We start from the raw sequence: 13344 nt of genomic DNA, 5'->3' as shown, positions 1-13344 counted from the left end.
CTGCCAACTGATGTGCCAAGACTACTTCTACCCCTGCTTTCCCTGCCAGCTTGGGACTCCAGCACCCTGCCTTGTTGAGCCAGACACACCGGTCTGCTCCAACCCAGACTCAGGGTCTGAACCACGTGCCCCAAAGCTGCAGACTTAACTGAAAGCAACTTAAGAAGTGTTCCTGTCTTTAACACTCAGATGCTCAACTCCCAATGGGGTCCAAACCCCAAATAAATCTGTATAAAGCTTATACAGGGTAAACTCATAAATTGTTCGCCCTCTATAATACTGAGAGAGAGATATGCACATCTGTTTGCCCCCCCCCCCCAGGTATTAATACATACTCTGGGTTAATTAATAAGTAAAAAGTGATTTTATTAAATACAGAAAGTAGGATTTAAGTGGTTCCAATTAGTAACAGAGAGAACAAAGTGAATTACCAAGTAAAATAAAACAAAACACGCAAGTCTGAGTCTAATACAGTAAGAAAACTGAATACAGACAAAATCTCACCCTCAGAGATGTTTCAAGAAGTTTCTTTTGTTTGGGGTACAGACTGGACGCCTTCCTAGTCTGGGCACAATCCTTTCCCCGGTACAGCCCTTGTTCCAGTTCAGGTGGTAGCTAGGGGATTTCTCATGATGGCCGCCCCCTTTGTTATGTTCCACCCACTTATATATCTTTTGCATAAGGTGGGAATCCTTTGTCCCTCTCTTGGTTCCCACCCCTCCTTCTCAATGGAAAAGCACCAGGTTAAAGATGGATTCCAGTTCAGGTGACATGATCACATGTCACTGTAAGACTTCAAGCCTTCATTCCTCACAGGAAGGCCTGCCTGCAAACAGAGCCATCCATAGTCAATTGTCCTGGTTGATGGGAGCCATCAAGATTCCAAACCACCATCAATGACCCACACTTTGCATAATTACATTAGGCCCTCAGAGTTATATTTCATATTTCTAGTTTCAGATACAAGAGTGATACATTTATACAAATAGGATAACCACACTCCATAGATTATAAGCTTTATAATGCTATTTTACAAGAGACCTTTTGCATGAAGCATATTTTAGTTACATTATATTCACGCTCATTAGCATATTTTCATAAAATCACATAAAGTGCAATGTCGCAATGTGTACTCACCCGAGGTGTCTTCCCCGGCATCACACTCTGCTGCCAACTGGTCTTGTGAAGGGACGGGCTCCAGAGTTAAAAACAGTTCTTGGCTGTCGGGGCAAATGGATCCTCTGCTTGCCTGCCTCACATTCTCCTCCTCTTCCTCATCAACAATGTCCTCCTCATTGTTTGAGGTCACCTGGGGTTCCTGGAAGGTATGCACGGACTGTTTTGGGGTAGTGGTGGGGTCGCCGCTAATGTTCCCTCTAATTTTTTTTGTCTATGTGTGGAATGAATTTTGTTTTGTGCACCAATACGGAGGTGATGAGTGGTGGGGGTGGGGCTGGGGATAAGGGGTTTGAGGTGCGGGAGTGGGCTCAGGACTGGGGCAGAGGGTTGGGATGTAGGGGGTAAGTGCTCCAGCTGGGGGTGTGGGCTCTGGGGTGGTGCCAGGGGAGAAGCGCCCCTCCCCAGCCATGATAGCTCTGAGACCAGAGGAGAGGCACCTCTCCCTGGCCAGGGCACCTCCAGGACCCAGGTCGGGGAAGAGGCGCTTCTCCCTGACCTCAGCAGCTTTGTGGCTGGGGCCGGGGGAGAGGCGCCTCTCCCCAGCCATGGCAGCTCCGGGGCTGGGGCCAGGGGAAAGGTGCTTCTCCTTGCCTGCATGGCCCTTGATAGCTTGCTGCACAGCTTAGAGGAAACTTAGGTCGCCACTGAGAATCGCATGCAGCTCATAAAAGCGGCATGTCTGTGGAGCAGAACCAGAACAACTGTTCGCCTCCCTTGTCTTCTGGTATGTTTCCCTCAGCTCCTTTATTTTCACACAGCACTGCTGCGTGTCCCTGGTGTAGCCCTTCTCTCCCATGCCTGGCATGATCTTGGCATAGATGTCAGCATTTCTTTGCTGGATCAGAGCTCTGCCTGCACAGACTCTTCTCCCCACACAACAGTTAGATCCACCACCTCCTGTGAACTCCATCCTGGAGCACGTTTGCTGTCTTCAGTCTCCATGATCAGCTATGCTGGCGAGTTCTCCACACTGATCAAACAGGAAATGAAAATTCAAATGTTCCCAGGGCTTTAACAGGGGAGCGTCTGTTCACTGTGTACCTGGCTGACTTACAGTGGAGTTGAAAGTGCTCTCCAGAGCGGTCACAGAGGAGCACTGTGGGACACCTCCTGGAGGCCAATTCATTCAAATTACACAGGGCAGTGTCTACACTATCCCCATGTTGAACCGTGGATGTCAAATCAAGCACTACGACTCTCGCGTAGGTGGAGTACAGAAGTTGACTTTACAGGCCACTTAGGTCAGCAGAAGGTACTCGGCAGTGTAGTCACATACATTACTAGATTGACTTAATGCGGCTTATGTCAACCTAAGTTTGAAGTGTAAACACGGCCATAGTTGGGAAAGCAATCATGCTCCATTATTTCTTGTTTTGACTCTTGGCCCATATGGCTGCTCATGGACAGTCTTTTGGTGCTTTGCTACATTAGCTAATATGGTTAATGAGTCTTTGCTTTCTGAGTATGTTCATTATCTGTAGCTGTTCATTGTTAGTAGAAAGAAGCCAAAGCTTTCCCCCTTGTATCTTGCAGATTTCTATCCTACAACTGATCCCTTGCTAAAATTCCTGTTTTGGATAGCAGGCAGGGAGAGATTGGTAAAGATGGTTGTCCTTTAACTAAAGGCAATTTTGCCTGGGAATGGATTATATGAGAGGTTTCAGTCTGGCTTCAGGGAGAACAGTACTGGGATTGTTTTACTTAGCAGCACAAATGATTTATTACTAACTGATTATTCAAGTTAAATTACACTGCTCCTTCTGATAGATCTTTCTGCTGCTTTCTGTACAGTAGATCTTGGAATATTATTGAGTCATTTGAAGGAAATGCTTAGATTATGAAAAACTGTCCTGGCTTGGAGTCATTCACCATTTATAGGACATTATCAGTTTGTAACTGGGCAATTGTGGATCAAATTTTTCCTCACTGGCCCCATTACTCTCCAGAATATAATATCCTATAATTCTCTAGCAGCATAATATTTATTTTAATTAGAACACAAACAATATGCATTTGTCTTTTACAGTTTTGGGCAACAAAAATGATTAGGGGTATGGAACAACTGCCGTATGGGGTGAGATTAATAAGATTGGGACTTTTCTCTTGGTAAAGAGACAACTAAGGGGGGATATGATTGAGGTCTATAAAATCATGACAGGTGAGGAGAAAGTCAATATTGAAGTTTTATTTACTCCTCCTCACAACACAAGAACTGGGGGTCACCAAATGAAATTAATAGGCAACAGGTTTAAAACAAACAAAAGGAAATATTTCTTCACACAACGCACACTCAACCTGTGGAATTCTTTGCCAGAGGATGTTGTGAAGGCCAAGACTATAACAAGGTTCAAAAAAGAAGTAGATAAGTTCACAGAGAATAGGTCCATTAATGGCTATTCGTTAGGAAGGGCAGGGATGGTGTCCCTAGCCTTTGTTTGCCAGAAACTGGGAATGGGCAACAAGGGGATGGATCACTTGATGATTAATTGTTCTGTTCATTCCCTCTGAAACACCTGGCACTGGCCACTGTTGTAAAACAGGATACTGGGCTAAATGGACCTTTGGTCGGACCCAGTATAGCTGTTCTTGTGTCTCTTGCAGCAGTTTTGCCCATGTCTACGTGTTTTACCAAAGCATGATCTGTGATGGTCATAAATGATTTGAAACTGAACTGAGATAATATGTATTTGCTTTTTGAAAATCTTCTGTTTCTACTAAGTAGTTGTTTTCTAGGCAGTCTAATCTATCTATATATCATACTGACTCAGTGCAGGGGGATGGACTAGATGACCTCTTAAGTTCACTTCCAGCCCTCCTTTTCTATGATTTTATAGCTGAAGTATGCATCACCTTGCATTTGAGGGATCTTTTGCTAAAGAGTATCATATATAGGCTACCAGAGTTAGAAGCCTTGCAATGAAAATAGAGTTCTATTACATATCTGGTCACCAGGTTTGCCTTTCATCATCTCAGAAGTCTTAGAGTGAAACTGCATCTTCACAATGTTGACATTTTAATTTTTATTTGCTTGACATTTTCTCCCCTGGAATCTTCTATATTATTAATGCATGCATTCTCTAGTTTTCACAATATGAACATTGGGCCCTATTCTAAATACCAGGATTGTCTCTGGTAACACTTCACTGGCTACTAGTACCATTTCAGTTTTACTTCATAATCATATTGATCATTCCCCAACTACTGCAATGATTATCTCCTACTTCTTTCTAATACCATCTGTTTCAATCAGCCTTTAAGGCCCCTAGGATCATCTGTTTCTAGACTCTCATCTTCAGACACAGGAGAGCTTTTACTTTCCCATCTAGAAGACAGGTCTATTACTTTTGGGTATGGAAGGTAGAACGTTTAGCAATGTCACTACAAGACCATCCAATGAACCCTTCACCAGAAACATATCCCATGGGAACGGTTTATATTTTTGTTTTCCTGGAAAAACTACCCATTACAAAAAATATGTATTTTTCATTTTAGATTTATCCAACACCTGCACTTTGTGCCTCACCCAGTGTTGGACACTGCTGCTTCAAGCAGACCACCACACCCACATAACTGCTTGCAGGATTTGATTCTCAGTTATAGCTCAGAGTTTTCTAACACTAGAGAGATCTTCTGAGAGGTGACAAATCCATCAGAAGTGACATTCTTATTCAAATGAGTCAATTTTTGTGCCTGACAGACACTGCCCTTGTGTCATCAGATAACCAAACAGGATAGGGTTAGAAGTGGATATTCTCACAACTTCATTTTCTGGTGACACTTATGCTAATTGAGCAATATTGTTCAGGCACCATTCCAAATATGTTTGATTTTTTTAATATAAAATATTAAATGTGATTAAAAATGTATTATTAAGTATTTCCCTTTAAACCAAGATTGTGTAAAAAGATGAGCTATTTTCCAAGCACTTGGGTGCCATGGGTATTTACAGCTCACCCTGCTTATATTACTCACAAAAAAGTCCTGCACACACAGAAAATTTCCTTCCAGATCAGAGAGGACTTTGCTCACGGGTGGAGCGGGGAAGGTTAAAAACATTTTTATTTTTAGATTCTATAAGCATGTTTTTTCTTTGACTTGGAAAACTTCTCTTCACATTTCCCCAGCTAATGTATCATGCTGAAAAGCATCCTCTCCTTTTACATCACATAAATAAATATGTAACGCAATCACTTGGGATGCCTCACATAACACAAGGAGACAGGACATTTGAACAGAAGGTTTTCTGAACAATTTGGTAAAGAAAAACAATGTTTAGAGAGTAAAGAAAAAAGCTTTTATCTTTAGATGGGCTAGTATAAGTGCCCTACCCACATAGTTGCCTATGGGCATTTAAAGCACAGTTCTGATTTACTCCACCCTTCAGTATGGAAGCACACAGGGTCCTCCTGCTGTTAACACACTAGAGAAACATAACAGATGCCTTGTTAAAACTCACCCCTCCAGGCTAGCAGTCCACAAATAATCTCCAAATGCTTCCCACTGCTCAGCACCTGATCATGAAAGTATTAGGAAAACTAAAAACAAACTAAAGACAAAAACTAAACTAAAATACTTAATAAAACAATAAACAAACACAGCAAGAAGCTGAACTGATTAGACAAAAAGAGCAGCTCTTTTTAATGTGTTTTAAACCATTTTTACCATTATTTTATCATCTTCACTGTGGCCCAATCCTGCAACTTCTTCTGTGTGGGTGGCCTACCACACATGGCCTCACTGATCTCAGCCTGCTCACATACAAGATGTTACAGAATCAGGGCTTAATTTTAAGGTCTTTGGTGCAGGACCCTGGCTTCTTATATATCTATAAATCACCAGGCATTACCTAATGACCAGTAATAAGAAGAATATTTAACACATAATCAATATTATGACTGTAACTCTTACAATCATTTAAAAATGAATAATATAAACAAAAGCAATATATTGATTTACAGAAAGATCGGGTTTAGTGGAAATATTAGACCTGCTCAAATGCAATCATAGTTCAGATTATCTGGTCAGCCAAACACTCATTTTAACTTCCCCTCAGCCAGCATAAAAATAAGATTTTATGTCAGGTTGAATATACATTACCTGTGGTAATAAACCAAAAGAACCAACAATAAACTGGCAGAATAAGATATATCTATGGGATATTTTTCCATTATTTGTGTGTAGAATTGAACAGCGAATATTTGATATTCGACACAACTGTAGCTGAGACTCATCTAGTCATCACTACAACACTGAATGCAGGAGATGAGCTAGTCAGCAGAAAAGCATTTTCCTCAGAGGACAAAGAAATCTCACATATTGGTGGTTTCAATGACTATGTGTTCTCTAGTTACAAATCAAAGGCCTGATCCAACATTTGCTTTAATTAATGGCAATTCTTCCTTTGACTTCAATGGGCACTGGATCAGACCCCAAAAGCTGAAAAAATGGACTTCTTGGGTGGGACTAATTGGCTGGAAGGTTGCTAATTCTCACACTTCATAACTAAACTTGCAGTACTATGGAAGGAGTACACACACCAAAGTGTCTCAGTTCACGTGCTGTGAGAAACAATATTCTATCCTTTTTGGGGGGTGGGTCTTCCTTCTATCCTTCTATCTGTCGCAGTCACACGGCACCCCCATCACCATTATATCGGAGCACTTCCCAATCTTTAAAATATTTATCCTCACAACCTTTGAGGGTGTTATTCCCATTGTACAGATGGGGAACTGTAGCACAGAGAGACCAGGGCCCAGATCCACAAAGGAGCATAAACCCCAGATTTAAGTGTCTAAGTCCCAGTTTTACGCTCCACAACAATCCTGCTGAACCTAAAATAGGCACCTAAAATCACTTGGTGCCTACAGTTTTCAAAGCAAAGATTCTCTAGGCCCCTACATTTCAGCCTTTTGGCTTGTCCACTGCAGTCTCCCTCTAGGCATCCTGATGCCTGTCACCTGCCTAAGCCCCAGAGTGAGTCACAAACCAGGCAAGATCGGCTTTTGCCCACCTAAGTCACAAGCAGGCTCAGAGGGCACCTAATGGATTGGGTCCCATTCAAAATATAGCTGAAGGAAGAGGTGGTGGTTGTGCCCACCGTATAACGTTTAGCCCAGGAATTAGAAAATTCTCCTGGGATAAGGGAGACTCAGGTTCATTTCCCCCTTCCCTGAAAGAGGGGAGAAAGGATTTGAACAGGCGTCTCCCTCCTCTCATCAGAGTGTTCTTACCTTTGGACTATTGGATATGCCGATGTGCAGCTCCCTCAGTCTCTCCTGTTGAAGCTATTCCACTTTGGATAAATAACGAGAGTCATGGGAGCAGGGGGACGGGGACTGTGACTGGGGTCTCCAACCTCCGAGGCAAGTGCTCTAACCACCGGGCTAAAAGATATGCATTGGGTGACACCAACCCTGCAGCCATTTCGTATGGAATAAAGCAGGCACCTGACTCAGTCCCCCAAGATGTGGCTTAGATGCCTAAGCCACCCGACTCCATGTGATAGGTTCCTGTTTGAGGATTGCCAAGGAGAGATAGCCCCCTCCTTCCCTCTCCCCCTGTCTCAATTTAAGACATCTATCTCCAAGAGCAGGGTGAGGCTTAGCACGCACACACCCACACCCACACTTGTTGTCAGTCTCTCCCTAGCTAGCTTAGGTGGTTCCCTGCCTAGTATGCTATCCTTTGTGGATAGTATTGGTACCCATCTCTCCTCATTCATTATATAGGGAGTGTAGGTAACTAACTAGGGCTTTGTGGATTGCACTGTTGCTCCTGGAATTTTCTAAGACCATGACACTCCGTGCTGCTATGCCTAGATCCCTTTACATATCTTACCCTAAGTGACTTGCCCAAGGTCACACAGGAAGTCTGTGGTAAAGCAGGGACTCAAACTTAGGGCTCCCAAAGCATAGGCTTGTGTTTTAATCAGTGGATCATCCTGAACCCACATTCTGAACCTTCTCAAACCCAGTCCTGTGCTCTAACCACTACTGCAGGAGAAGCCGCTTGCCACAGTAGTGGGGACTGCCTTCCTTCATCATTGCCTGGCAAGAAAACTCCATTCCCTCCTCTTAGATGAGAACCCCAACCATTACAAATCTATGCTTTCAGCACCTCCAGATTAGTCTATTACAACTCATTCCACCTGAGACTTTACAGAACTGACTCAAGACAACTGAGATTGGTGTAGTATGCAGCAATGCACCTCATAAACCATAAAGATAAATGGAAATACAATACATCTGAGCTTTGTACAGTCTACTGGCTCCCCATTAACTCCAGAAGTCATGTCAAAGTGTTGGTCTTAATCTGTAAAGCTCTAAACAGGACCCGGTTGTGCCAACCAACTGAGAGGAGTCGTGATTTACCCACACCTTGAAAAAAATCTGGTGTGTGTGCGCGCGTGTGTCTGTGTGTACAAAAACAAAACACCGACACTCCAAATGGAGGGGAAATAACAGAAGAAATGAAACAAAAATGATTAGGGGGCTGGAGCACATGACTTATGAGGAGAGGCTGAGGGAACTGGGATTGTTTAGTCTGCAGAAGAGAAGAATGAGGAGGGATTTGATAGCTGCTTTCAGCTACCTGAAAGGAGTGTTGTGGTCAAAGACACCCACGCAATGATTTTAGTTCAAAGACTCAAGCCTGAGGCCAGTTTATTGACATACATACCAGTGCACTGGGGTGCAGTCCGAAGATTGACACACCGAGGGCCGCTCGCAGGCGGGTTTTTATTTCATTAAACCGCAAGCAAAGTACAAACAATACGTCATGAGTTAAGAAATTAGAGTCGGGGTCAGTCCCTCCCTTAAACCGAGAGTTAAGAAACTAGGGTTGGGGTCAGTCCCCCCTCCCCCTTCCCCCCAGGTACCTTCCTCATTAATTTCCGAGAAGTGGGTGTTTATTTAGGTAGAGGGGCGCCTGGTGGTTTTCCCTAGGGGTGGTACTTGGCACCAGTTTGGGTACATTTCTCAAGACATGTTATTTTCCGGGGTCTTTTGGTTAAAGATTAGGGGGGGGGTTCCATGGGATGCCTAAAGAGGATCTATGATTGGCTATTTTTGCAGATAGCTGGAATCACGGAGTGGGTCACAGATCACCCAAAGGAGAAGCTGCATGAGTTAAGAAATTGCATTTAGCTAAAGTTACCTATTGCTTCACACAAGTGATTATTATATTTCATTAGTCATGAAAATATTTCATTAGTGCTGCTGCTGGGGCCTTTTTTTTGTATTCTTTCCCTCCTTGCCCCCCCCCCTTCCTCTGGTCATGACCCTTGACTGAGTTTGGCAGGGAATTGTGCAGTCTAGTCTAGTTCAAGCCTTGGCCTGGGCCCTGGCCTGTACTGCTTTGTGTAAGAGTAGTTAGCATAACAGATCTCTGTTGAGGTTTTATTTTGGGGCCTTCAGATTCACTGCTCTGGCTATTAAAAAGAAGGCCCCCCTGTTCCATTTCCCCACAGGGGGTTCCAAAGAGGATGGACCTAGACTGTTCTCAGTGGTACCACATGACAGAACAAGGAGTAATGGTCTCAAGTTGCAGTGGGGGAGGCTTAGGTTGGATATTAGGAAAAACTTTTTCACTAGGAGGGTGGTGAAACATTGGAATGGGTTACCTAGGGAGGTGGTGGAATCTCCTTCCTTAGAGGTTTTTAAGGTCAGGCTTGACAAAGCCCTGGCTGGGATGATTTAGTTGGGGATTGGTCCTGCTTTGAGCAGGGGGTTGGACTAGATGACCTCCTGAGATCCCTTCCAACCCTGATATTCTATGATTCTATGAAAACAGAAGCTTTCAATTCTGTAAGTAAAACACAAGAACCCAATGAATTAGTCTACTAATGAATCAGGCCTACAACTCCTTTGACTCCGTCCTTTAGATACTGATTACACTGAATTGTTTTACAGCATTGTCCTTGTGTAGTTCTTTGCTGTTTACTGGACCAAGCCAGATTTCCACTGAAACTGCCAGCCATCCTGTATTCATTCCATCACCTCATTCAATTGCTTTTCTAAGTTTAGTGTTTCTCTGTAAAGTCTTCCTCATGTTTCCTACTAACTTCAACACACTTATGATAGTTGGAATTAAATGTAGAAGTATTCTCATAGCTGCCAGTTTTGTGCAGCTCCATGTGTGAAATTGTACACAAATTATTTAATGAACTAATTTACATAGCAGCATACATTTCAGCTTAAGGCCACTACCTAAACACTCTCCCCCAAGCAGTGGTGGGAGTAGGGCACAAAGCTGCCTAAAATTTGGCTGCGGTGAGGCAAGGCCAGATAAAGGGTTAGTAGGTGGGAGGGTAGGTGATTAGGGGGAGGATGCTGGAGGTTATCTGGGGTTGCTGGTTATGTGCATTCATACTGGGGTGTCTACATCACTGAGTGCTTTTGGGTAGCTGTGGGGGTTGGTGTGGCTGCGTACTATCAGGGGGTGTCTGGAGTAAGTGGTACAAGTGCTGCATGCGGAAATGTCTGGAAGTGCTGGGATAGTCGGGGGCTGGATGGGAGATGGACTCTGGTCCCTGAAGAGGGCAGGAGCCTAGAGAGGGTTTCTGAGGGGCTGGTTAGGGAAGCAGCGGTCTCAGGTTTTGCTGGGGTCTGGCTGAGGGAGCCTGGGGCTGTTATTTAGGTTACATAATCTTTCTTCCCAGCCAACCTGCCACCTGCTGCAGCCAAGGCACTATGCTGCTGCTCCTTTCCCAGCTGAATCCAGTACCGGGAGCATCTGGAGGGAAGGCAGAGTGCTGCCCTGAAGCGCTGAGCTTCATTGAGCAGCAGTGAGAGGCCTCAGGAGGAACTGAAGTTTCTGCTCTCAGGCCAGCTGGGCTATGTGACATTCAAACTGAGCTGTGAGCAGGCAGGACAGAGCTGCCAAATGCATGATTGTCATGTGTGATGCACAGAATTCGGCAGCATTGCAGACTTGCCAAGAGTTCCACCCAGGGTCAGTGGAAAGCAGGAGTATTAATAAAGCTACTGAATATGAGGCTTATGGTACATATGGAAATATTTTAAATTTGCACATGCAGACCTGCCACGTGTAGGTGCTTTCCCCATACACTATGGGGCTTCCGATACTTCTATGGGATGCCCCAGCCCCAGCCTACATGGAAATACCTTCTGATTTGCTGATTTCACCATCATCCCACCTCCTGGGGAAGGGGAAGTCAGTTTTAGGAGCTGCATGTGGTGAGCAATCAGTTGGCATTTAACATTTGCAGTAGCCAGTGCTCCTTTGCCTACCCCTACCTCCCCAAGTGTAAGCGGACTGTTGGCCCCTTACTAAAACTCAGTGGGGGTGTTTTGGTTGGCTAGCTCCCAGTACCAAAAGGAAGGGGAAGAGTCGATGGCAAATCAGGAGCCTGAGACTGACAGTCCCCAGGAACAATGGGGAGAGGCCAATGCTCCAGGTCAGCCTGACTGACAGGGCGGGCAGGCTAATCAGGGAGTCAGGAGGCCAGGGGGGTCCCATCCTCCGTGTGAGCTGGAATTGCCTGGTCAGACAAAGTGGGACCGAGCTAAGGGGAGAGCAGGAGCTAGAGCTGAGCTGGGGAGCAGGGCTGCGCCAGCCAGAGACACAAAAAGCCACAGAAGCAGCCCAGAGAGCAGGCCTGTGCTGGGAGGAGAGCTGCAGCAACCAGAGCCAGTGGGGTTGCCAGGCATCCGGTTTCTGACCGGAACACCTGTTCGAAAAGGGACCCTGGCAGCTGCGGTCAGCACTGCTGACCGGGCCGTTAAAAGTCCAGTCGGCAGCACAGCAGGGCTAAGGCAGGCTCCCTGCCTGCCCTGGCTCTGTACGGCTCCCAGAAGCAGCCAGTTTGTCCCTGCACACCAAAGCGCAGAGTTAGCCAGGGAGGCTCTGCAGCTCCCATTGGCCAGGAACTGCAGCAAATGGTAGCTGTAGGGGCGGCACCTGCCGCCGGGGGGAAGAGCGCAAAGCCGCCTAGCCGTGCCTCCCCCTAGGGGCCACAGGGACATGCCAGCCTGAAGTAAGTGCTGCCTGGAGACCGCACCCCACATCCCCTCCCATGCCCCAATCCCCTGCCCCAGCCCTGAGCCCCCTCCCATACCCCAAAGCCCTCATCCCCGACCCCAGCCCAGAGCCCACTCCCCGAGCCAGAGCCCTCACCCTCTGCCCCAGCCCAGTGAAAATGAGTGAGGGTGGCTAAGAGCAAGCGAGGGAGGGAGGGGGGAATGGAGTGAGCGGGGGCGAGGCCTCAGAGAAGGGGTAGGGTAGGGGTGGGGTTTTTGGGAGGGGTAAGGGTGTTAAATTTTTCTGCAATCAGAAAGTTGGTAATGCTAGGGGCCAGAAAAAGCAGCCCAGGGGGCTGGAGGCAGAGCAGCATCAGTGCTGAGGCAGAGTGGAGCTGGGGCTGGAGCAGTCCTGAGCCAGGTGCAGTGAGCAGCTGGGAAGAGTGAGGGGGGGACCCTGGGCAGCCCTCAAGTGCCGGGAGATGCCCCAGCCAAGAGGCCTTGCAGGCCAGACTTGGAGGGGGATCATAACCCTGACTAGGGTGGGCGGGGCTGATGCTGGGAAGAAGGGTCCTGCCACCTAGAGGTGAAAGCATGTGCCCACTGCCAGAGCAAGTGTCTGACCTGCAGCATCCCTGCAGCACAGCCAGGGCCTGAGAAGGAGACCTGGGATGTGTGCGGAACAGACTGTGAACTTTCCTTACAATCCAGAGATGGCTATTCATGATGTTCCTGTGCCACAGAGTGCGGTGATGTGTTTTCCTGTAACCTTTCCCATTTTTTCCTTATTTTTTTAATTGATTGCTGTTTAATTGTATTTGCTTTGAACTGTATGTAATGATCAGTGGATCAGGGAAGCATCCAGTGCGGAGAGAGCACCACAGAGTGGGGATACCCTAGCCCCTGTCCTAAGTGACTATGACAAGGTTGGGGGTCGAGCCCTCCAGGAACCCTGGGCCCAGCCTTGTTGGGGTTACGACAACTCTGCCATACAGGAGAGTGGAAAGGGAGCCCTCGGGCAGGCCTCTGGATAAAGGAAGTGGGAGTGAGGACTCAGATCCTTTCACTAGCCAAGTCCACCAGGGTAGTGTATAAGCCAGGAAAGTTCCCCACAGTAGCGGGACCATTGCCCCGCTTATACAAACCCCAGGCTGAGAGCCAGCTGGAGAGAAGCAGCTTCTTGCTG

The sequence above is a fragment of the Chrysemys picta genome, chromosome 3, assembly GCF_011386835.1.
Source record: "Chrysemys picta bellii isolate R12L10 chromosome 3, ASM1138683v2, whole genome shotgun sequence".
Taxonomy (NCBI): domain Eukaryota; kingdom Metazoa; phylum Chordata; order Testudines; family Emydidae; genus Chrysemys; species Chrysemys picta.
Note: the sequence above shows the minus strand (reverse complement) of the source record.